At 36.5% G+C, this 21678-nt stretch overlaps 1 long non-coding RNA gene and 1 pseudogene across 1 annotated transcript in view; both read right to left on the reverse strand.

Moving 5' to 3' along the window:
* Window positions 1–21678, reverse strand: part of LOC139361748 (uncharacterized) — a 345274-nt gene that overhangs the window by 66901 nt on the left and 256695 nt on the right. The window lies entirely within an intron of this gene.
* LOC105470028 (coiled-coil domain-containing protein 25 pseudogene) lies at window positions 1421–2504 on the reverse strand (annotated as a pseudogene).

The following is a 21678-nucleotide window of genomic DNA, read 5'->3' on the forward strand; positions in this document are numbered from 1 at the left end:
TGCCATGTTGGTGTACTGCCAACATTAAATCGTCATTTACATTAGGTATATCTCCTAATGCTATCCCTCCCCGTCCCCCACCCCACAATAGGCCTCACTGTGTGTTGTTCTCCTTCCTGTGGAACAAGTGATCTCATTGTTCAATTCCCACCTATAAGTGAGAACATGTGGTGTTTAGTTTTCTGTTCTTGCAATAGTTTGCTGAGAATGATGGTTTCCAGCTGCATCCATGTCTCTACAGAGGACATGAACTCATCCTTTTTTATGGCTGCATAGTATTCCATGGTGTATATGTGCCACATTTTTTTTTCAGATTAAAAAAAGATACTTTATTAAACTTTTAAAATTGCAGAACGTCAGACTGAATATCATTAGACACATAAACAAAGCCACTCATCTCTAAAGTCATCTTATATACCCTCTCAAAATTTGGCCAGTGAGTTATGCCTCAGTGAATTTTCCAGTTCAACCCCATACAGCAATGTGAAATAAATGGAAACACTAGCCTTTTGGTTTTGCCCATAGTTCCAAAGTGCTATTAGAGGTGGAATATCTGCTGCAGGAGGTCATTCTTGCTGCTGTGGGTGTGAGTAAAATATCCATCTCTTCGCCTCTGGTCTGGTAGGCTTTGTTCTCTTTCTCCTTGTTTTGTCTCCTTCTACAGGGGTTGCCATACATACTGCAATCAAAAGATATCTTCTGCTCAGAATCACAACAGATAGTAAGTGGTTCGCGTGAGAAGTAATGTTACATAGTAAGTTACTGAATCTAATGAGAAATTAACTCTGGGGTTACAACTCAAATATGATTTCAAGGTAAAGAAAATAATTACTTGGCTGGCTTGTAAAATGCTTAGTTCTTTCTAAACTCATGATTGCAAAATGGACTTCTGCTTCACGCTGCATCCCAAGGCACAAATCAGGTAGCCTACATCTCCCAAATGATCAACAGAGCACTCCATCCTATTTTACCCTCAATGCTGAGAAATTACTCCTGGGCCCAGAAGTTGTCACACAGGTGGCTTGGGTCACTTGGTGCTCAGGCAACAACTGCCACAGGCCCCACATTGATGAACACCATCAATTTCTTTAAATATGATGACACTAAGATGGAGGCTCCTGCTCAGAGGAAGCAAGGACATAAAAGCTGAGATAGAGTGCGTTGAGGGTCACTATACTAACACACCCAGATGACATGATGGAACGTGAATATTGAAGCTTACAATCTTCTGAAAAATCTCTTTTTCAAAACCCATACGCCCTTTTTTCTAATCGGGAAATCAGGGACAGGAAAGCATTTGCATAATTACCCACTAACATGTTCTTCTTAACAGAAGTGAAGATTGTTTTAAGAATATGAAAAGTGTTTCAAGACATCTGTTTTCAGGGATAGATCAGAGCAACAGAAGTACTTTTCAGAGTTGGTTCATTTTAAAGTCTATCTCAGGAACAAGGGCAGCCTGCTTTCACAAGGTACCAAGACATGTTCTGGCAAAAACATTTTCATGTTAGGTTGTATGCTGTCAAGTTCAACTATTTTATACATATCTGATGCTTTTCTGTCAGCAAAAAAGGTACAATTTTTTTAAAACTTGAAAATCTATAATTTCTGGGTAGGATGAAGGTAGAATTTTGGTTGTATTTTATACTTCAGAACACGGATGAAACCAAAAGGTCTGCAATTGTCTCTACATTCACATCTTTCAAAGGTCCTTTCCTCCTTTTACATGATGCATCTGAATCATTGCCATCCTGATTTGAAGACATATTTTCAACTTTCATTAGTGATGAATAGCTCCTAAGTTCATCCATTTCCCTTTTCTTCTTCATTTCTTCTTTTTCTCTCCTTTTCATTTCCTGAATTTGGGTTTTTTTCTCATTCCTCTCTTCACGATCTCTGCATTCTTTCTCTGCTGTTAGGTCTGGGAACCACTCCACTTTGGTCTTTTCTAATCGGCTCACGATCTCGTTTACTTTCTTCTCCACTGTCACAATTTTTACATCCTTTTGCCTGTGAAAGCCTATCTGCCCCACATCCATGTCAGCTGTTTTCTTCAGGTTAGATCACAGAGTATATACCACATTAACGTTGTTCATCTTGCAGCCTTCAATGCTATTGGCCTTCACAAGGTGGGCACAGTCCATCAGCACTTCCTTTTGAATGTCTTCTATATTCTCTCCCTTATGTAATCGAAGGTATACATGAGCTGAAGAGAGTTTGTCCACATGAAACCAGATATCTTCAGGCCAGCCATGCTTGATCAGATCTTCATTTTCATATTTATCTTTTCCCATGTAAATAGTGTAGGCAGATGAATTAACGCTGCTCCTGGTGAAGTAGAACACCATGATCATGGGAGCGATGCGGTGACTCCACTGCGGAGCAGCAGTGCTCAACTCACGAAGCTCAGGATACCAGACTCGCGGCGACCGCCTGGCCCCCGGAACTCTTCCGTCTATGTGCCACATTTTCTTAATCCAGTCTGTCATGGATGGACATTTGGGTTGGTTCCAAGTCTTTGCTATTGTGAATAGTGCCACAATAAACATACTTGTGCCTGTGTCTTCATAGCAGCATGATTTATAGTCGTTTGGGTATACATCCCTTAATGGGATGGCATGGTCAAATGGTATTTCTAGTTCTAGATCCTTGAGGAACCGCCACACTGTTTTCAACAATGGTCGAACTAGTTTACAGTCCCACCAACAGTGTAAAAGTGTCTCTATTTCTCCACATCCTCTCCAGCACCTGTTGTTTCTTGACTTTTAAATGATTGTCAATCTAACTGGTGTGAGATGGTATCTCATTGTGGTTTTATTTGCATTTCTCTCATGGCGAGGGATGATGAACATTTTCTCTTGTCTATTGGCTGTATAAACGTCTTCTTTGAGAAGTGTCTGTTCATTTCCTTTGCTCGCTTTTGGGTTTTTTTTTTTTTTTCTTGTAAATTTGTTTGAGTTATTCGTAGGTTCTGGATATTAGCCCTTTGTCAGATGAGTAGATTGCAAAAATTTTCTCCCATTCTGTAGGTTGCCTGTTCACTCTGACGGTAGTTTCTTTTGCTGTGCAGAAGCTCTTTAGTTTAATTAGATCCCATTTGTCAATTTTGGCTTCTGTTTCCATTGCTTTTGGTGTTTTGGTCATGAAGTCCTTGCCCATGCCTATGTCCTGAATGGTATTGCCTAGGTTTTCTTCTGGGGTTTTATGGTTTCAGGTCTAACATTTAAGTCTTTAATCCATCTTGAATTAATTTTTGTATAAGGAGTAAGGAAGGGATCCAGTTTCATCTTTCTAATTATGGCTAGCCAGTTTTCCCAGCACCATTTATTAAATAGGGAATCCTTTCCCCATTTCTTGTTTTTGTCAGGTTTGTCAAAGATCAGCTGGTTGTAGATGTGTAGTATTATTTCTGAGGGCTCTGTTCTGTTCCATTGGTCTATATCTCTGTTTTGGTACCAGTACCATGCTGTTTTGGTTACTATAGCCTTGTAGTATAGTTTGAAGTCAGGTAGTATGATGCCTCCAGCTTTGTTCTTTTGACTTAGGATTCTCTTGGCAATGTGGGTGCTTTTTTGATTCCATATGAACTTTAAAACAGTTTTTTCCAATTCTGTGAAGAAAGTAATTGGTACCTTGATGGGGATGGCATTGAATCTATAAATTACCTTGGGCAGTATGGCCATTTTCACAATATTGATTCTTCATATCCATGAACATGGAATGTTCTTCCATTTGCTTGTGTCCTCTTTTATTTCACTGAGCAGTGTTTTGTAGTTCTCCTTGAAGAGGTCCTTCACTTCCATTGTAACTTGGATTTCTAGGTCCTGCCTGGGTAATATAGCGAGACCCCGTTCTCCACAAAAAGGAAAAAAAAAAAAAGGTATTTTATTCTCTTTGAAGCAATTGTGAATGGAATTTCATTCATGATTTGGCTCTCTGTTTGTCTGTCACTGGTGTATAAGAATGCTTGTGATTTTTGCACATTGATTTTGTATCCTGAGACTTTGCTGAAGTTGCTTATCAGCTTAAGGAGATTTTGGGCTGAGATGATGGGGTTTTCTAAATATACAATCATGTCATCTGCAAACAGGGACAATTTGACTTCTTCTTTTCCTACTTGAATACCCTTTATTTCTTTCTCTTGCCTGATTGCCCTGGCCAGAACTTCCAACACTATGTTGAATAGGAGTGGTGATTGAGGGCATCTCTATCTTGTTCCAGTTTTTAAAGGGAATGCTTCCAGTTTTTGCCCATTCAGTGTGATATTGGCTGTGGCTTTGTCACAAATAGCTCTTACTATTTTGAGATACGTTCCATCAATACCGAATTTTTTGAGAGTTTTTAGCATGAAGGGCTGTTGAATTTTGTCAAAGGCCTTTTCTGCATCTATTGAGATAATCATGTCATTTTTGTCTTTGGTTCTGTTTATATGCTGGATTACATTTATTGATTTGCATATGTTGAACCAGCCTTGCATCCCAGGGATGAAGCCCACTTGTTCATAGTGGATAAGCTTTTTGATGTGCTGCTGGATTCAGTTTGCCAGTATTTTATTGAGGATTTTTGCAGCGATGTTCATCAGGGATATTGGTCTAAAATTCTCTTTTTTTGTTGTGTCTCTGCCAGGTGTTAGTATGAGGATGATGCTGGCCTCATAAAAAAATTTAGGGATGATTCTCTCTTTTTCTATTGATTGGAATAGTTTCAGAAGGAATGGTACCAGATCCTCCCTGTACCTCTGGTACAATTCGACTGTGAGTCCATCTGGTCCTGGACTTTTTTTGCATGGTAGGCTATTAATTATTGCCTCAATTTCAGAGTCTGTTTTTGGTCTATTCAGAGATTCAACTTCTTCTTGGTTTAGTCTTGAGAGAGTGTATGTTTCCAGGAATGTATCCATTTCTTCTAGGTTTTCTAGTTTATTTTTGTAGAGGTGTTTATAGTATTCTCTGATGGTAGTTTGTATTTCTGTGGGGTCGGTGGTGATATCCCCTTTATTATTTTTTATTGCCTCCATTTGATTGTTCTCTCTTTTCTTCTTTATTAGTCTTGCTAGCAGTCTATCAATTTTGTTGATCTTTTCAAAAAAATCAGCTCCTGGATTCATTGATTTTTTAAGGGTTTTTGTGCCTCTGTCTCCTTCAGTTCTGCTCTGATCTCAGTTATTTCTTCCCTTCTGCTAGCTTTTGAATGTGTTTCCTCTCACTTCTCTAGTTCTTTTAATTGTGATGTTAGGGTGTCAATTTTAGATCTTTCCTGCTTCCTCTTGTGGGCATTTAGTGCTATAAATTTTCCTCTACACACTGCCTTAAATGTGTCCCAGAGATTCTGGTATGCTGTATCTTTGTTCTCATTCGTTTCAAGAACATCTTTATTTCTGCCTTCATTTTGTTATGTACCAAGTAGTCATTCAGGAGCAGGTTGTTCAGTTTCCATGTAGTTGAGTGATTTTGAGTGAGTTTCTTAGTCCTGAGGTCTAGCTTGATTGCACTGTGGTCTGAGAGACAGTTTGTTATAATTTCTGTTCTTTTACATTTGTTGAGGAGTGCTTTACTTCCAACTATGTGGTCAATTTTGGAATAAGTGTGATGTGGTACTGAGAAGAATGTATGTTCTGTTGATTTGGTGTGGAGAGTTCTGTAGATGTCTATTAGGGCTGCTTGGTGCAGAGCTGAGTTCAATTCCTGGATATCCTTGTTAACTTTCTGTCTCGTTGATCTGTCTAATGTTGACAGTGGAGTGTTAAAGTATCCCATTATTATTGTGTGGGAATCTAAGTCTCTTTGTAAGTCTTTAAGGACTTGCTTTATGAATCTGGATGCTCCTGTATTGGGTACATATATATTTAGAATAGTTTGCTCTTCCTGATGAATTAATCCCTTTACCATTATGTAATGGCTTTCTTTGTCTCTTTTGATCTTTGTTGGTTTAAAGTCTGTTTTATCAGAGACTAGGATTGCAACCCCTGCCTTTTTCTGTTTTCCTTTTGCTTGGTAGATCTTCCTCCATCCCTTTATTTTGAGCCTATGTGTGTCTCTGCACATGAGATGGGTCTCCTGAATACAGCAAACTGATGGATCTTGACTCTTTATCCATTCTGCCAGTCTGTGTCTTTTAGTTGGACCATTTAGCCCATTTACATTTAAGGTTAATATTGTTATGTGTGAACTTGATCCTGTCATTTTGATGTTAGCTGCTTATTTTGCTTGTTAGTTGATGTATTTTCTTCCTAGCATCAATGGTCTTAACATTTTGGCATGTTTTTGCAATGGCTGGTACCGGTTGTTCCTTTCCATGTTTATTGCTTCCTTCAAGATCTCTTATAGGGCAGGCCTAGTGGTGACAAAATCTCTCACCATTTGCTTCTCTGTAAAGGATTTTATTTCCGTTCACTTATGAAACTTACTTTGACTGGATATGAAATTCTGGGTTGAAAATCCTTTTCTTTAAGAATATTGAATATTGGCCCCCACTCTCTTCTGGCTTGTAGAGTTTCTGCTGAGAGATCTGCTGTTAGTCTGATGGGCTTCCCTTTGTGGAAGGGACCCGAGCTTTCCTGACTGCCCTTAACAGTTTTTCCTTCATTTCAACTTTGGCAAATCTGACTTATATGTGTCTTGGAGTTGATCTTCTCGAGGAGTATCTTTGTGGTGTTCTCTGTATTTCCTGAATTTGAATATTGGCCTGCCTTGCTAGGTTGGGGAAGTTCTCCTGGATTTCCAACTTGGAAATCCAGGAGAACTTCCCCAACCTGAAATCCAGGAGAACTTCCCCAACCTAGCAGAGTGTTTTCCAACTTGGTTCCATTCTCCCTGTCACTTTCAGGTACACCAATCAGACGGAGATTTGGTCTTTTCACATAATTCCATATTTCTTGGAGGCTTTGTTCATTTCTTTTTACTCTTTTTTCTCTAAACTTCTCTTCTCACTTCATTTCATTCATTTGATCTTCAATCACTGATAACTTTTCTTCCAGTTGATCGAGTTGGTTACTGAAGCTTGTACATTTGTCACGTAGTTTTGTGTTGTGGTTTTCATCTCTATCAGATCATTTATGGACTTCTCTGCATTGGTTATTCTATTTATTCATTTGTCTCTTGTGGGAAGTCAGGGACCCCAAATGGAGGGACTGGTTGAAGCCACGGCAGAAGAACATAAATTATGAAGATTTCATGGACATTTATTAGTTCCCTAAATGAATACTTCTATAATTTCTGATTCCTGTCTTTACTGCAGTCTCTGAACATAAATTGTGAAGATTTCATGGACACTTATCACTTCCCCAGTCAATAATCTTGTGATTTCCTGTGCCTGTATTTACTTTCATCTCTTAAACTCATCATCTTCTTGGTAAACTTAGGAGGATATATGTCACCTCAGGACCCTGTGATGATTGCGTCAACTGCACAAATTGTTTGTAGAGTATGTGTGTTTGAACAATATGAAATCTGGGCATCTTGAAAAAAGAACAAGATAACAGCAATGTTCATGGAACACCAGAGGTAAGACTTCTGGCCTCCAGTGAGCCAGACAGAACAGAGCCATATTTCTCCTCTTTCAAAAGCAAATAGGAGAAATATCGCTGTATTCTTTTTCTCAGCAAGGAACATCCCTGAGAAAGAGAATGTACCTTGAGGGTAGGTTTATTGATGGCCCCGTTAAGGCATGCCATCTTTTATGTTTGAAGTCGAAGGGATGAAATAAGCCCCAGTCTCTGTAGTGCTCTCAGGCTTATTAGGACAAGGAAATTCCTGCCTAATAAATTTTGGTCAGACAGGTTGTCTGCTCTCAAATCCTGTTTCCTCATAGGATGTTATCAATGACAATGCATGCCTAAAATTTCATTAGCAATTTTAATTTCGTCCCATCCTGTGGTCCTGTGATCTCGCCCTGCCTCCACTTGCTTTGTGATATTTTATTACCTTGTGAAGTATGTGATCTCTGTGACCACACCCTAGTCATGCATTCCCTCCCCATTTGAAAATTGCTAATAAAAACTTGCTGGTTTTATGGCTTGGAGAACATCACGGATCCTACCAACATGTGATGTCTCCCTGAGACACCCAGCTTTAAATTTCCCTCTCTTGTACTCTTTCCCTTTATTTCTAAAACCAGCTGAGATACCTAGGATCATCAAATCTTTTTTCAAGATTTTTAGTTTCTTTGCACTGGGTTCGTAGTTTCTCCTTTAGCTCTGAGAAGTTTGATCGACTGAAGCCTTCTTCCCTCAACTCATCAAAGTCATTCTCCATCCAGTTTTGTTCCATTGCTGGTGAGGAGCTGTGTTCCTTTGGAGGGGGAGAGGTGCTCTGATTTTTTGAATTTTCAGCTTTTCTGCATTGTTTTTTCCCCATCTTTGTGGTTTTATCTACCTTTGGTCTTTGATGATGGTGATGTACAGATGGGTTTTTGGTGTGGATGTCCTTTCTGTTTGTTAGTTTTCCTTCTAACAGTCAGGACCCTCAGCTGCAGGTCTGTTGGAGTTTGCTTGAGGTGCACTCCAGACCCTGTTTGCCTGGGTATCAGCAGCAGATGCTGCAGAAGAGAGAATATTGCTGAACAGCAAGTGCTGCTGTCTGATTGTTCCTCTAGATGCTTCATCTCAGAGGTGTACCCAGCCGCGTGAGGTGTGAGGTGTCAGTCTGCCCCTAGTGGAGGATGTCTCCCAGTTAGGTTACTTGGGGGTCAGGGACCCACTTGAGCAGGCAGTCTGTCCGTTCTCAGATCTCAAACTCCATGCTGGGAGAATCACTACTCTCTTCAAAGCTATCAGACAGGGACATTTACATCTGCAGAGATTTCTGCTGCTTTTTGTTTAGCTATGCCCTGTCCCCAGAGGTGGAGTCTACAGAGTCAGGCAGGCCTCCTTGAGCTGCAGTGGGCTCCACTCAATTGGAGCTTCCCAGATGCTTTGTTTACCTACTTAAGCCTCAGCAATGGTGGGTGCCCCTCCCCCATCTTCACTGCCACCTTGCAATTAGATCTCAGACTGCTGTGTTAGCAATGAGGGAGGTTCCGTGGGTGTGGGACCCTCTGAGCCAGGCACAGGATATAATCTCCTGGTGTGCCGTTTGCTAAGACTCTTGGTAAAGCACAGTATTAGGGTGGGAGTTACCCGATTTTCCAGGTTTTGTGTGTCACGGTTTCCTTTGGCTAGGAAAAGGAATTCCCTTCTCCTTTGCACTTCCTGGGTGAGGTGATGTCTCGCCCTGCTTCAGCTTTTGCTGGTTGGGCTACACACACTGTCCTGCACCAACTGTCTGACACACCCCAGGGAGATGAACCTGGTACCTCAGTTGGAAATGCAGAAATCACCCATCTTCTGTGTCACTCACACTGGGAGCTGTAGGTTGGAGCTGTTCCTATTCGGCCATATTGGCACCTCCCTCCACGTTTTCTTTATTCATCCATCTGCACGTGGACTCTTAAGTTGTTTCCATCTCTTGTCTGTTGTGAATAATGCTGTAATGGATACAGGAATGCAGATATCTCTTCAACATACTGATTTGAATTTCTTTGGGTATATACCCAGAACTTGGATTTATGAATCATATGGTAATTCTATTTTTAGTTTTTTGAAGAACCTCCATATTGCTTTTCATAATGACTGTACTAATTTCCATTCCCACCAACAATGTACAAGAGATCCCATTTCTCCACATCATCAACACTTTTTTCTCATCTGCTTAATAATAGATGTTCTAACAGATGTGAGGTGATGTCTCATGGTTTTGATCTGCATTACCCTGATGATTAGTGATGTTGAGCATTGTTTTTCAGTTGCCTATTGGTAATTGCATGTCTGCTTTTGAGAAATATTTACTCAGGTCCTTTGCCCATTTTCAATAGGGTTATTTGTTTTCTTGTTGTTGCGTTGTTTGAGCTTTTATATATTTTAGATACTAGGCTTTCATCACATGTAGAATTCACAAATATTTTCTCCAAATCTGTGGGCTGCCTCTTTACTCTTTGGTTGTTTCCTTTGGCTTACAGAAACTTTTGGTTAATGTGATCTCATTTGCCTATTTTGATTTTTCTACCTGTGCTTTTGAGGTCATCTCCAAAAAATTATTGCCTAAAGCAAAGATTTTTAATACTTTGGGCAATGAAACTTAATGGAGGTTTTTCCCTTAAGTTTTCTTTTAGTAGTTTTAGACTTTCAGAAATTTTAAGTTTATAATTCATTTTCAGTTGATTTCTGTACATGATATGGATGATGGTCTAATTTTATTTCTCTGCATGTGAATATTCAGTTCTCCCAGCACCGTTTGTAGAAGAAACTTTCCTTTCTCCACTGTGTGTCCTTGTTATCTTTATCAAAAATCAATTTTACTATAATCCATAGATTTATTTCTGGACTCTCAATTCTTTTCTAGTCATCTATGTATCTGTGTTTATGCCACTACAGTGATGTTTTGGTTACTATAGCTTTGTAGTACATTTTGAATTAGGTAGTTTGATGACCATAGCTTACATTTTGGGGTTTTTGTTGTTTATTTGAAGGGTTTTTTTGTTTTGTTTTGCTCACAATTGCTTTGACTGGTTGGGGTCTGATGTGGTTTGGCTGTGTCTCCACCCAAATCTCATCTTGAATTCCCATATGTTGTGCAAGGGACCTGGTGGGAGGTAATTGAATCATGGGGGTGGGTCCTCTCCATGCTGTTCTTGTGATACTGAATAAATCTCCTGAGATCTGATTATTTTAAAAATGGGAGTTTCCCCACACAAGCTCTTTTTGCCTCCTGCCATCCATGTAAGATGTGACTTCCTCCTCCTTGTCTTCCACCATGATTGTGAGGCCTCCTCAGTCACTTGTAACTGTAAGTTCATTAAATTATTTTTCCTGTATAAATTACCCAGTCTTAAGTATGTCTTTATCAGCAGCGTAAAAATGAACTGACACACGACATTCTGTGGATTCCTACTAATTTTAGGATTTTTTTCTATTTATGTGAAAAATGTCATTGGAATTTTCACAGAGACTGCATTGAATCACTATCACTTTGGGTGGTATTGCCATTTTAACAATATTAATTGTTCCAATTCATGAACATGGGATATGTTTCCATGTATTTGTGTCTTTGATTTCTTTTGTCAAATATTTATAGTTTTCAGTGTATAGGTCTTTCACATCCTTGATTAAATTTATTCCTAATTACAGATTCTCCTTAAGATGGGGTTACATCCCAATAAACCAATCATAAATTGAATATATTATAAATTAAAATGCATTTAATACTCCTAACCTATCAAATAGAATAGCTTAGCCTTGTCTAACTTAAATGTGCTCAGAAGACATATATTAGCCTATAACTGAACAAAATATCATTTAACACAAAGCCTGTTTTTTAATAAAGTGTCGAATATCTCATGTAATTTATTGAATATTATATGAAAAGTGAAAAATGGAAAGTATGAGTACTCAAAGTACACTTTCTAGTGAATATGTATCACATTTGTAGTATTCTAAGTTTGAAAATTTCTAAGTCAAACCATCTTAAGGACCATCTGTATTTTATTTCTTTGTACTTATAGTAAATGGGGTTGATTTCTTGATTTTTTTCAAACAGTATGTTGTTAGTATATAGAAATGTTGTTTTTGTAGAGTGGCTTTGTATATTACAAATTTACTGAATTTGTTTATTAGTTCTAACAGATTTTAGTGGAGTTGTTAGAGTTTTTATATACATAATTTTGTCATCTGTAGAGACAACTTAACATCTTGCTTTGCAATGTGGATATTGTTGATTTCTTTGTGTTGGCTAACTGCTCTTTGAGGACTTCCAGTACTATATTAAACAAAACTGATGAGAGTGGACTTTGCCTTGTTCCTATCTTAGAAGAAAAGCTTTCAGTTTTTCATCATTGAGTGTAATGTTAGCTGTGTGCTTGTCTTTTATGGCCTTTAATATATTCACGTGCATTCATTCTATACCTAATTTATTTAAAACGTTTTATTAGAAAAGGATGCTGAATTTTGTCAAGTGATTTTTGTATCTGCTGAGATGATTGTATCATTTTTGTCTTGAATTATGTTATTATGGTTATCACTTTGATGGATTTGCATGTATTTATTTTCCTTGCATCTCTGGAATATATCCCAGCTGATCATGGTGAATGATCTTTTTAAGATGTTGAATTCAGTTAGCTAATATTTGGTTGAGGATTTTTAAGTCTATTTTCATCAGGGATATTAGTGTGTTTCCTTTTCTCATAGTGTCCTTATCTGACTTTGGTATAAAGGAAAAGCTGGCTTAACAAATGAGTTTAGAAGTTTTTTACTTCATTTTTAGAAAAGGTTAAGTAGAAGTTATTGTTAGTTCTTTAAGTATTCAATAAAATTCAACAGTGAAACAAGCAGGTGCTGGACTTTTCTCTGATGAGAGACTTTTTATTAGAGATTCAGTCTCCTTACTTGTTATTGGTTTGTTCAGATTTTGTAATTTTTCCTGAATCAGTTTTGGTATACTACATGTTTCTAGAAATTTATCAATTTCTTATAGGTTATTCAATTTGTGGGTGTATAATTATTCATAGTAATCTCTTACAATCTTTATATTTATGTGATATCAATTGAAAGGTCTCCCTTTTCATTTCTAATTTTAGTTTTTTATTTTTCTTCAGCTAAAGATTTGTTGATTTTGTCTCTTCAAAAACCAACTCTTACTTTTGTTGATTTTATCTATTTTTTGTCTCTTTTTCATTTATTTTTACTCTGATCTTTCTTATTTCTTTTCTTCTAATAACCTTGGGCTTAGTTTGTTCTTTTCATTGGTCCCTAAGTGGTTATGTAACTTTTGATAGTAAATTGCTGATGGTAAAATTAGACCATCTGAAATACACTAATTTATAATTTTCTTTATATCAGAGATAGGTTAGTCTATATGTCTCTGATACTGTTTTACATAGTATATTTGTGCAGGCACTTTTTCTTGCTGAAATTTGCTCTTATTTTCTCTCTCTCATAATGCTGATAACACTGAAATTCTACCCACAAAACTATCTTAGTTCGTTTTAGAAACAATATTATGGAAGTAAAAAGAAAAGTATATTAGGAATTATTTAATACTTAATCTTTTTCCTCTCTTTAATCAAGAATGAAACTGAATAATCTACCATGTTAAAGAGGAAGTACCACAAAACTGTGATCAATATCTCTTTGATATTTAGTACCTTTTCATTGGCTTTTGTTTTGTTTTTGCTTTTGTGTTAAAACTGATCTGCTGTTTGCAGCTGTTTTCTAATGTCCTAACTGACTTATTGATTTTATTTTGTAGTTTAAAAAATTAAAGCTGCTGCATTAACTGGTTTTTAAATTCACTTTTAGCTTTTGGTTGAAAGAGGTAACGGATATGTGTGTGCACCTACCCCATGGGAATGGCTAGAAATAATGTCCAAAAGGGTTTGGTGATGGTTATATCAGACAGGGACACTCACATCAGAAGCAGTTATGAAGAATGTCTGATGTAGACATATATGTGCATGTTCATAAGGATCTAATCTTTCACCAGTGAGCAGGTGATGGGTGTAAGTAATGTTTTTAAATCCCTATGTACACAGTGGAAACATGAATTATCCTGTTATCATAGTGCTCCAGAAAGCAAGGGGACTTCTCAGATCATCTGTTACATCCTTTGAAAAATTTAGAATTAGTTCTTAGAGAAGGTCTTCCAGAGCTTGTTCAAAGTTCAGATTTCTTTGTCCATAAGCATTTCTCCATTTTCTATAATGTCACTGACTTTGATTAAGTAGCACTTCTAAAAATTATGCTACATTTATATTTGATCAACTTCATCTTATTAGTTCTAAATATTCAAAAGTAAAACCAATGTCCTTTAATTTTTTAAGAACTAAATCTATCTTTTTAATTCAAAGACCTAAATCATGATTTTTAATGTAAATAAATTAAGCAATTTATTTGCCCAAAAACCCATCATTGTTATTAAAAGTGTCTATACTTCTATCTTAAACAACCTACTATCCAAACTATTGTAGAATGTTTTTGTTTGTGAGCAAATTACTATTTTGATGTGGAAACATTAAAATGTTTAAGTATATACTGATATTTTCCCCTCCCCACCCCACCCCCAGAAAATGCTCACATCTTTGGAAAACTATTCAATTTCTGGTAGTTTATCCCAAGAAAATAATACAAAGGAAGGGAAAGATCTATATTTCAAAGAGGAAAATGGAAAACAACCTAATGCCTAGCAATGTGGGAACAGTTAATCAAGCTAGTTTTCAATTTAATAAAACCTTATGCAAATTTTGCCTGTTCTATTCAGTACTGATGACAAATCCTAGTATACAGTAGTCACTCAAGATGTATCTGTTGAATAAATAAATGAATGTTTCACCCGTTAGCTTTATAATTAGGAACACTAACTAAATGGCAAAAATGCTTCTGATGTAAAGTGCAAAAATTAGCAAAAATGTAGACACAGAAATATATCTATAATTTGGCTACACTCTTTCTCTTTTTCCCTTCCTGATGTCCATTTATTCTACTTCCTTTAGCCTTTGTAATCTCAAGAGCAAGCCATCTTAATTATACCAGGCAGACGGGCTCTAGCTTATAACTGACACAGAACTCATGCTGTGGCAATGGTTTTAAAAAAATATGTAGGTTTACCTTTAGTCTCAAAATGGAAAACATGTCATTTCTGAATACAAGTCTACCTTGAAAGGTCTTGTAGCCAAAATAATATTTTTTAATTAGAAAAATGTTAAAGACACAAACTCATCCTTTTTTATGGCTGCATAGTATTCCATGGTGTATATGTGCCACATTTTCTTAATCCAATCTGTCACTGATGGACATTTGGGTTGATTCCAAGTCTTTGCTATTGTGAATAGTGCTGCAATAAACATACGTGTGCATGTGTCTTTATAGCAGCATAATTTATAATCCTTTGGGTATATACCCAGTAATGGGATGGCTGGGTCATATGGTACATCTAGTTCTAGATCCTTGAGGAATCGCCATACTGTTTTCCATAATGGTTGAACTAGTTTACAATCCCACCAACAGTGTAAAAGCGTTCCTATTTCTCCACATCCTCTCCAGCACCTGTTGTTTCCTGACTTTTTAATGATCGCCATTCTAACTGGTGTGAGATGGTATCTCATTGTGGTTTTGATTTGCATTTCTCTGATGGCCAGTGATGATGAGCATTTTTTCATGTGTCTGTTGGCTGTATGAATGTCTTCTTTTGAGAAATGTCTGTTCATATCCTTTGCCCACTTTTTGATGGGGTTGTTTGTTTTTTTCTTGTAAATTTGTTTGAGTTCTTTGTAGTTTCTGGATATTAGCCCTTTGTCAGATGAGTCGATTGCAAAAATTTTCTCCCATTCTGTAGGTTGCCTGTTCACTCTGATGGTAGTTTCTTTTGCTGTTCAGAAGCTCTTTAGTTTAATTAGATCCCATTTGTCAATTTTGGCTTTTGCTGCTGTTGCTTTTGGTGTTTTAGACATGAAGTCTTTGCCCATGCCTATGTCCTGAATGGTACTACCTAGGTTTTCCTCTAGGATTTTTATGGCTTTAGGTCTAACATTTAAGTCTCTAATCCATCTTGAATTAATTTTCGTATAAGGAGTTGGATGCAGCTGGAAACCATCATTCTTAGCAAACTATCACAAGAACAGAAAACCAAACACCGCATGTTCTCACTCATAGGTGGGAACTGAACAATGAGATCACTTGGACTCAGGAAGGGGAACATCACACACCGGGGCCTATCATGGGGAGGGGGGAGGGGGGAGGGATTGCATTGGGAGTTATACCTGATGTAAATGACGAGTTGATGGGTGCAGCACACCAACATGGCACAAGTATACATATGTAACAAACCTGCACGTTATGCACATGTACCCTACAACTTAAAGTATAATAATAATAAATAAATTTAAAAAAAATGTTAAAGAGGTAGAGTGATAACTATAGAGATGACAAATAGAAACAATTATGACAAAAATTTTAAAAGTCAGATGAGGATTAAATTGGTCCATAAAATGGACACTATATTTGGGGTAGAAGCAGGAAAATAGATATTCAGTTATTGGCAAGCATTTCTACAAAGAAAGCATTCACAATTTTTCACTCACCCAGGCCATATGTGTACCACGTTGGCATAGAAGACTGTCTCAGAAATAACGTATTAAAATCCTTCTATTGTTTTAAAGCATACATCATTTAGCAAAGAGGTTATTCATGACGTGAAATGAATATTTTATGTGTAGAAGTGGAGAGGAGCTGTTGGTAGAAGAAAGTCTGGTGCTAGATAAGGATACTTTGCAGTGATGTGACCTCACATGTATAACAACGTTGCATTTCTGTCATTACAATAAATCCTCACTAAACATCCTGGATAGGTTCTTGGAAATTGTGACATTAAGCTAAATGAAGTATAAGAAAACCAATTTCACCACAGCCTAATTGACATCAACAAGAGTTAAAGATTCTATGGCATATTTTGCTCACAAAAACATCACCAAACTTCCACTTCTTTTTCTGGGGAGGTGGGGAGGAGGGTTTCACGTGGATTTATTGTTTTAATTTTTTTTTTTTTTTACTTTTTTAACATTTTATTTTAGGTTCAGGGATAAATGTGGAAGTTTGTTATACAGGTAAACTCATATCATAAGGGGTTTGTTATACAGATTACTTTGTCACCCAGTTACAAAGCCTAGTGCCTGATTGTTATTTTTCCCCTCCTCCCAACTCCATTCTCAAGTAGGCCCCAGTGTGTGTTGTTCCTCTCTTCGTATCTATGAGTTCTCAACATTTTTTCCCACTTGTAAATGAGAATATGCTGATTTTGGTTTCCTGTTCCTGCACTAGTTTGCTAAGGATAATGGCCTCCAGCTCCATCCATGTTCCTACAAAAGACATAATCTCATTCTTTTTTGTGGCTACATAATGTTCCACTATGTATATGTATTGCGTTTTCTTTATCTAATCTGTCATTGATGGGCATTTAGGTTGATGCCATGTCTTTGCTATTGTGAATAGTACTGCAATGAACATTCATGTGCATGTATCTTTATGATAGAATTATTTCTATTTCTCTAGGTAATGGGACAGCAGGGTTGAATGGTTGTTCTGTTGTTAGCTCTTTGAGGAATCACCACACTGCTTCCCACAATGATTGAACTAATTTACACTCCCACCAAGAGTGTATAAGCAGTCCCTTTTCTCTGGAGCATCAGAAGCATCTGTTATTTTTTGACTTTTTAATAATAGTCTTCCTGACTGGTGTGAGATGGTATCTCATTGTGGTTTTGATTTGCATTTCTCTAATAATCAGTGATATTGAACTTTTTTCCCCTATTCTTGTTGGCCACATGTATGTTTTATTTGTAAAAATGTTTGGTCATGTGCTTTGTCCAATTTTTAATGGAGTTTTTTGTTTCTTTCTCATAAATTTGTTTAAGTTTCTTATAGATACTGGATAATACACCTTTGTCAGATTCATAGTTTGCAAAAATATTCTCCAGTTCTTTAGGTTGTCTGCTTACTCTGTTGGTAGTTTCTGCTGCAGTGCAGAAGATTTTAAGTTTAATTAGATCCCATTTGTCAATTTTTACTTTTGTTGCAGTTGCTTTCCATGTCTTCATCATGAAATCTTCGCTCATTCCTCTGTGCAGAATGGTATTGTCAAGTTTGTCTTCCAGGGTTTTTATAGTTTTGGGTTTTATATTTAAGTTTTTAATCCATCTCGAGTTGATTTTTGTATGTGATGTAAGGAAGGGGTCCGGTTTCAATCTTCTATATATGACTAGCCAGTTATCCCAGCACCACTTATTCAATAGGGAGTCCTTTCCACATTGCTCATAAAGACCAAAACACTTCTAATGTTAAGCATTGAAATAAATATGGGCTATACATACATTTAAGAAATATTACTTTGAAATGAGTAAGATAATTATTTACCCATTCATTCCAGTTCAGAGTCTTGGGTGTCCAGTGCCTACTCCAGCAGCTCAGAGTACCAGGTAAGAATCAACTCTGGACAGGATACCAACCTATAACAGGGCACACAATCACACACATACTCACGCTTGCCCAGATGGGGACAATTTAATATGCCAATTAATCTAAGGTGCACATGTACACCTTTGGGATATGGAAGGAGACCAGAGTAGCCAGAGAAAACCCACGTGGACATGGGAAGAACGTGCAAGCTCCACACAGACAGTGGCTCCAGCCAGGAATCCATTATTTTTCTCATCACTATACAAAACAGCATGTAACAAAATGACATTATTCAAGAACCTTCGGTGTATGTTTAGAATCAGAGATTTATCAGAAGAGAGTCCAGGTATCCTTAGCACACAGCATGCTACTGGACATATTCTGAATTTCATCAATCCTAAGACTCCATAGAGAATACACTGAATCATTATTTCATGTAATTGTAAGAAAAAATTATGCTAAAGATTTAATTATGGCATGCCACCATAGGTAATAAAAATTGTATAAATGTTACAACGCGGAGGGAAAGGTACGTCTTAAAAGTGCATTATGGCAGTAGGAATTCCAGAAATATGCATATGAACCACATACCATAGATATCCTTATAGTACTTCTAGGCTTCTATTTTGCTTTTTTTGGTTTTGGTTGGTAACAACAAAGATACACTATTCAATGTCCTCTAACTCCTCAAAGATCATTGAAATTATGCAAGTTCAAAGGTGAGAAGAATGTTAGAAAGAATCTAGTCCATATGCTTACTCAATAAAAGTGAAAAGTCGAGTTTATGGAAGTTAGGTGACCTGTTGAAAGACCCAACTCTGTTACATCATGTGCCAATCAAAAGATTCCTAACTCAGAGAATATATGCTTGAAGGGATGGATACCCCATTCTCCATGAGATGTGCTTATTTCACATTGTATACCTATATCAAACATCTCATGTACCCCACAAATATATACACCTACTATGTACCCATAAAAATTGAAAATAAAAATAATTTTTAATGCCTAAGATTAAAGCTTTTTTAAATAATTAACTTCTAGCTCCAACAATTGGAATAACCCATGTCAAAGGATATATTCATTAATAACTAAAACATATCTCTATTTTTCTATTAAAATGGTACTATGAGTTCTTAAATCAAAGATTTATTTCTTATTCTATTTAATTATTACTTACATGTTACTTTTATCCATGTATAGGCCCTTTGTCAGATTTTCCTACAAACATCAAACATGGCAGAATTAGATTGTATTATTCCAGTAGTACCATGATTAAGGAATCATTTTATAAATAATGCATTTTCTTGTTGCTCCTCCCACTAAATATTCATTAAACCAAGCATCAGGATACTTACTCATGTTCCACCTATGTTTTAAAATTAAGTCTTTGGAATGACTGTTTTGATTTATTATTATATAACTGTAGTCTAATAGGTTTATCTTAATTCTTTCCTCTGCTGACAGAACTGGCTATAGCTATAAACTAAGCAATTTGTTCACTAAGCTGTCAGCGGTGATGTAAATATTCTTGCCATGGGAAGTTTCAGGCACAACTGTGGAAAATGCAAGTTTCATTTAAGTAAGTTTCATGTGTCTACAACTACAAATTCCATTGAGATGAGTCTTTGGCCTTTGAATTTAATTTGGTATATCACGTTCACACAGTTCAAAAATAAATAGCAAACTCTGGGGAGCCCATGAGTTTTGTAAGCCTTCTAGGAGTGGCTTATTTAGCTCCACTTGGTTAATTCTACCTGAAAGAAAGAATTTATCTATAGGCCATCTTCAAAATAATGTATGCCTTGTGGGCAAGTCATTCCATGCTGTCACATTTTCATGCAAGTGAGAAGTATTTAAGATGAATATCAAGAATTGTGTGAGAGGGAATATGCCGAACGCAAGGAGTGGCTAAGAGATTGGTTCATTTGGAAAATGGCAGAAGTGCCATTTGGAAAATGGCAGAAGTGCCATTTGTCAGAAGTAGGGGAGGGAAATTTGTATGACAATTATAGAATTCTCTTTGATGATCTGGAAAAGCTAAGATGTGTGAACTAAACCTACTCCTGGGTTAATCCTTTGTGTCATTTCCCATTTTATGATAAAATAAATTATTTTTTCATAATGTGTTTTTCTGTAAATATGACCTGCTTATAAAAGCTTTCCTCACTACAATGTTGCCTAATTATTTGCCAGTTTGTGGATTTTAATTTCCAAGATATGATAATCTGCATTTTCTTGATGCAGTGAGAGATAGGGAACTAATTTTTTGTCCTGTATGATTATCCAGTTGTCAGACTATTCTCTGAATGATCTAGCCTTTCTTTACTAATTTGAAATGATATTTATAACATAAGTACACACACAACCATTTTAGGAATCTCCATTATGTCCCAGCTGTACCTTCAGTACCAGAAACACACTATTTTAATATCATTATATTAGGTAATAATATCCAGTAGTTCAAATGTTCACCTTAATAATATCCAGTAGTTCAAAAGTTTCAGAAGAAGAATTGGTTCTTATCATATTGCATCTTCTCAGATAAAGTTTTGAATCATCTTGTCAAATTATAAAAATAGTCCTTTTGAAATTTTACTTGGAAATGCCTTAAATTTGTATGTTAATTTAGTCCAAACTAGAATCTCATTTTTGAAACATCTTTTATGGTATATTAAGGTTTTGTTAGACATATGTACTACTCAGTTCAGTTCATGTCTATATTTTTTCTAATATAAGTCGAATTTTCTCCACTATATTTTACTGTATATTATATGGCTGTATATTATCAATAGGAAAGCTTGTCAAGAATCTACTATGAACCAATAATTACACCAGGCACTGAGGATGGAAAAAAAAGAGAAGAAAGAGGAGGAAGAAGCAGAAGGAGCAGTGCTAATTAAAGGAGCTTATGTTTAGGTGGATGAAGCTATCAAGTAAATTAATGATAAAATCAGATTGTTACTAATAAGGCATAAGATAGAGGGCATGATGGTGAGCTGCAACTGTCATGACCATCTATTCACCATCTTGCTCTCTATACAGGTTTTTATTTCCTGAAATAATCCAGTTAAATCATTCATATGAGAAAATTGACTTATTCTAGCTAGTGATTAACTAACATTTTTTCTTGCCATAGACAGGCTAATTACTTGCCCAATATTACTTCACTGAATTACTACGAATCTATTATGTACCTGACATTTTGGTAGGCAATAAGGATAAAATAGAGACTAAAAAATGATAAAATCATGTATTCAAATAGTTTCCAATATATCTGGTCAAATACAAAGTATTTTTTTGAAGACAATATTGCCTGGGCTCGAGCATATGAATATGAGTGGTTACACACACACATACACACACACACACACACACAGCCATAAAGAAATAAAACGTCATATATAAGGAAATCATCTCACCTTCCTTTCAATAACCTGTAACAATGACATATTAACTATGCTGATGTAGGCTGAATAATGTCCCTCGCTCCCCCTAAAATATTTAGACATCCTAATCCCTGGAACCTGTAAATATGTTAATTTAAGTGGTTAAAGAAAAAAGATTTTGCATTGGGATTAAGTTGTGGATTTTGGGATTGGAAAATTATTCTAATTTATCTGAGTGGTCCCAACATAACCACAGGGCCCTTATAAAATAGAGGAAGTCGCAGCCAGCAAGAAGACAATGTGACAACAAAAGCA

This window comes from Macaca nemestrina, chromosome 2, assembly GCF_043159975.1.
Source record: "Macaca nemestrina isolate mMacNem1 chromosome 2, mMacNem.hap1, whole genome shotgun sequence".
In the NCBI taxonomy this organism is placed as follows: domain Eukaryota; kingdom Metazoa; phylum Chordata; class Mammalia; order Primates; family Cercopithecidae; genus Macaca; species Macaca nemestrina.